The sequence below is a fragment of the Berghia stephanieae genome, chromosome 1 (genome assembly GCF_034508935.2).
Source record: "Berghia stephanieae isolate SIO BIC M18660-M18661 chromosome 1, UCSD_Bste_1.3, whole genome shotgun sequence".
In the NCBI taxonomy this organism is placed as follows: domain Eukaryota; kingdom Metazoa; phylum Mollusca; class Gastropoda; order Nudibranchia; family Aeolidiidae; genus Berghia; species Berghia stephanieae.
The window spans coordinates 21419363-21424362 of NC_088360.1; the positions used below are offsets into that span (position 1 = coordinate 21419363).

General features: G+C 40.0%; 1 protein-coding gene across 1 annotated transcript in view; it reads left to right on the forward strand.

Annotated features, from left to right (window-relative positions):
* Positions 1-5000, forward strand: part of LOC144970282 (NXPE family member 3-like) — a 30432-nt gene that overhangs the window by 305 nt on the left and 25127 nt on the right. The gene's annotated exons all lie outside the window — the stretch shown is intronic.

The window sequence follows — 5000 nt, forward strand, 5'->3', positions numbered from 1 at the left end:
AAAAGTTTTAGAATCGTTTGGACCTTAAACGATACGATACGATCGTAGTTATCGATAACGTAAAGACAGTTCGAAGATGACGTCACTCAGGTCTTTGTTATTGTTTTTTTTTTTGCCATCCGCGTTTATGAGTAATGCTCACCGAACTGTATTAACCCGACTATAAACGTTTAAGGATCCACACAGTTTTGTTTGTTGGTCCGTTATACTTCCGGATGGCAATGTTATGAACTTCTTAGCCAAGCGCATATTATCTACAGTCTGCCAATAGAAAACAAATCGTGATTTGTATTCAAATGTTCAACCATTGGAATCACTTGTTTCCTTGAGTTCTGCTACAACTCACTTGACGGTGCAAAAACCTTAAAAATGACATCAAACTGTAAGTCCTTTAGGGTTCTGGCGTAGCCATCGTTAACATAGCCTGACACTGGAACCCTCGAGGACTGGACGTTTGACGTCATTTTTTAGGGTTGTGTAGCGTCTAGTGAGTTGTCGTTTTGTAGAGCTCAAGGAAACAAGTTATTACATTGGTTGAACTATTGAATACAACTCAGGATTTGTTTTTCTTTTGTGGCCAAAGACTTGTCTTTTGACGTCATTTAACGATGGCTGCGGTTCTCGTGTCAGGCTATAGATAGTATGAGGTTGACGTCATTTAACGATGGCTGCGGTTCTCGTGTCAGGCTATAGATAGTATGAGGTTGACGTCATTTAACGATGGCTGCGGTTCTAGTGTCAGGCTATAGATAGTATGAGGTTGACGTCATTTAACGATGGCTGCGGTTCTCGTTTTAGTTAAGCATAGTATGATTGACGTCATTTACGATGGCTGGTTGCTGATCGGGTCATAGATGTGTAGGTTGACGTCATTTACGATGGCTGCGGTTCTTAGTGTCGGCTATAATAGTATGAGGTTGACGTCATTTAACGATGCTGCGTTCTTAGGCTATAGATAGTAGAGGTTGACGTCATTTAACGATGGCTGCGGTTCTGTGTCAGGCTATAGATAGTATGAGGTTGACGTCTTTTAAACGATGGCTGCGGTTCTAGTGTCAGGCTATAGATAGTATGAGGTTGACGTCATTTAACGATGGCTGCGGTTCTAGTGTCAGGCTATAGATAGTATGAGGTTGACGTCATTTAACGATGGCTGCGGTTCTAGTGTCAGGCTATAGATAGTATGAGGTTGACGTCATTTAACGATGGCTGCGGTTCTAGTTCAGGCTATAGATAGTATGAGGTTGACGTCATTAACGATGGCTGCGTTCTAGTGTCAGGCTATAATGTATGAGGTTGACGTCATTTAACGATGGCTGCGGTTCTAGTGTCAGGCTATAGATAGTATGAGGTTGACGTCATTTAACGATGGCTGCGGTTCTAGTGTCAGGCTATAGATAGTATGAGGTGACGTTTTAACGAGGCGTAGGTCGCAAAATGTATGAGGTTGAGATACGATGGCTGCGGTTTAGTGTCAGGCTTATAGTATTAAACGTTCAGTGTAGCAAAGTTGGTTGACGTCATTTTAACGATGGTCTCTGCGGTTTTCATCGCCTGTCAGGCTATAGATAGTATGAAGGTTGAGTACACCTTCAGGATCTTTTTGGTATTACTTTTTGCATCCGCTTTATGAGTATGCTCACGAACTGTATTAACCGTCCTTATTAGTAGCCACGTTAAATGGATCCACCAACTAGTTTAGTCTTTGTTTGGTCGTTATACTCGGATGGCAATGTTATGAACTTCTTAGCCAAGCGCATATTATCTACAGTCTGCCAATAGAAAACAAATCGTGATTTGTATTCAAATGTTCAACCATTGGAATCACTTGTTGTCCTGAGGTTCGCTTACAATGCACTGGTCGGTGGCAAAAGCCTAAAATAGGTTGACATCATTAACGTAGTCCTTTGGGTTCTGTGTCGGCTAGCATCGTTAACATAGCCTACACTGGTAACCCTGAGGACTGGACGTTTGACGTCATTTTTAGGGTTGTGTAGCGTTAGTGAGTTTCGTTTTGTAGTAGATAAGGTAAACAAGTTATTACATTGGTTGATATTGATACAACTCAGTATTTGTTTTTCTTTTAGTGGCCAAAGATTGTCTTTTGACGTCATTTAACGATGGCTGCGGTTCTCGTGTCAGGCTATAGATAGTATGAGGTTGAACGTCTTTAACGATGCGTGGTTCTAGTGTCAGGCTTAATAGTCTAAGGTTTGGTCTTTACGATGGCTGCGTTCAGTATTCAGGCAATAGATAATGGTTTGACGTCATGTTAACATGGCCCTTTGTTCTGTCTGTCACTCACTTGACGGTGCAAAAACTTAAAAATGACATCAAACTGTAAGTCCTTTAGGGTTCTGGCGTAGCCATCGTTAACATAGCCTGACACTGGAACCTCGAGGACTGGACGTTTGACGTCATTTTTTAGGGTTGTGTAGCGTTAGTGAGTTGTCGTTTTGTAGAGCTCAAGGAAACAAGTTATTACATTGGTTGAACTATTGAATACAACTCAGGATTTGTTTTTCTTTTGTGGCCAAAGACTTGTCTTTTGACGTCATTTAACGATGGCTGCGGTTCTCGTGTCAGGCTATAGATAGTATGAGGTTGACGTCATTTAACGATGGCTGCGGTTCTCGTGTCAGGCTATAGATAGTATGAGGTTGACGTCATTTAACGATGGCTGCGGTTCTAGTGTCAGGCTATAGATAGTATGAGGTTGACGTCATTTAACGATGGCTGCGGTTCTCGTTTTAGGCTATAGATAGTATGAGGTTGACGTCATTTAACGATGGCTGCGGTTCTCGTGTCAGGCTATAGATAGTATGAGGTTGACGTCATTTAACGATGGCTGCGGTTCTAGTGTCAGGCTATAGATAGTATGAGGTTGACGTCATTTAACGATGGCTGCGGTTCTAGTGTCAGGCTATAGATAGTATGAGGTTGACGTCATTTAACGATGGCTGCGGTTCTAGTGTCAGGCTATAGATAGTATGAGGTTGACGTCATTTAACGATGGCTGCGGTTCTAGTGTCAGGCTATAAATAGTATGAGGTTGACGTCATTTAACGATGGCTGCGGTTCTAGTGTCAGGCTATAGATAGTATGAGGTTGACGTCATTTAACGATAGCTGCGGTTCTCGTGTCAGGCTATAGATAGTATGAGGTTGACGTCATTCAGGTCTTTGTTATTACTTTTTGCCATCCGCGTTTATGAGTAATGCTCACCGAACTGTATTAACCCGACTATAAACGTAAAAGGTTACACAGAGTATTGTATTTTGAACCGTTATACTTCCACATGGCAATGCTGTGAGCTTCTTAGCCAAGCGCATACTATCTATATGTTAACAATGGCTACGATACGATGCGTTACATCTGTATATATATATATATATATATATATATATATATAATATAATGCATTTAACTCATTTATTTTAGGCAGAATTGTCAAAAAGCTTTTAAATTCTGACCATAAGATTTTAGACACCACCATATTACGCAATATCTACATTCATTTCATTTCTATTTCAAATCACGATGTGTCAACGTGACACAGCTCCATTTCAATCAAAACAAAAGGGCGTCCCAGGGTGGCAAATCTATTTATAGTCACCATCCTGTAATCGTAAGCAATGTCGCTCGTCCACCGTGTACTGTGATTGATGTTCAACTTAATTGTAATGATAACGACGAATGTATAATTAACCATGGCAGAAGGCAACGGAAAACCGCAGTTATTAACCCTTCCCAGAATATCATTTGCTCTCACACGATGAAGACGAAACCTCATTTAGATTACACAATAGGGAAAGAACTGTGATAGCCGCTTGGAATGTACGAACACTCAATCAATTAGGGAAAGTTGATCAGTTGTGTAAGCCTTGTTAAGCAGTTGCTGGATATGAGTGGAATGGGCCATTATTGGGTTAAGCAAAATGCAAAAAAAAAAAATGAAAATTAGTTTCTGGCGGCTTTAAAAGAACGCTTGAATGATTTGTTTCTGCAAGAGTGGCACGCTGAGATGTCGATGACGACGTCTGGACGGCTGTATAAACACATTAAAGACACCTTTGAGTTAGAACCATATATGAAACTGTGTAATAAATCTTACAGCGTTGCCATCTCAAAAATCAGATTGAATTCTCATTTGTTTTATATAGGAAGGTGTAGATGGTGTACAAGAAAAGTAGATAGAAATGATTGGAAATGTACTGCTTGCGTAGTGATAGAAGAGGACTGACTGCTATTAATGTCTTGTCGAATGTTCGAGATACACACATGGGAGAAAAAATTGCCGGAAATACTGACAAATAGATCAAGTATGTTTGAATTCATCAAAGATTTGAAATGCAGAGACTGTCTACTGGACAGCAAACTGATTTAGGTAGACTTTGCTTAAAGATACAGATAAAACACAAGAACTATTTAAAAATATAAGTGTTTTTACCACTACAAGGAAAACTTATTAAAATTGATGATAGAGGGAATAATGCGGTTGGTTTTTGTTTTGTTTTTGTTTGGGTTTTTTTTAAGAGGGAGGGGGGTTGAAACATATGCAGTTCTGATACTAAGATTGCAAAAAGTGTTGTGGTATTGAAATAGCAAAGACAAGACCATTCCTGGTGCAGATTGTAACAGGGACCATCGACCTATAACATGTGGTCTTAGATTAAAGCTGAACATGTTGAAGACCTCGAAACAAGAACCAACACGACAAATTGATATACTAAGACAAGATGCTTCAACCATGGAGACAAAAACAGATGTCGTGAAACAAAAACTGGAAGACCTGACACCAACAGAAGATATTGACAGACACTGGAGTGATATATCCAGCGTAACACGGAGATGATGAAAGACATCTTCCCTGTAAGACCATGTGGAACGAAGCAAAAATGGATGACAAGTGAAATACTAGAAAGCATGGACGAAAGGAGCAACTTAAAGAGAAACAGGATGGAGTATAACAATGCCAATAAAATCATAAAAAAGGAGAG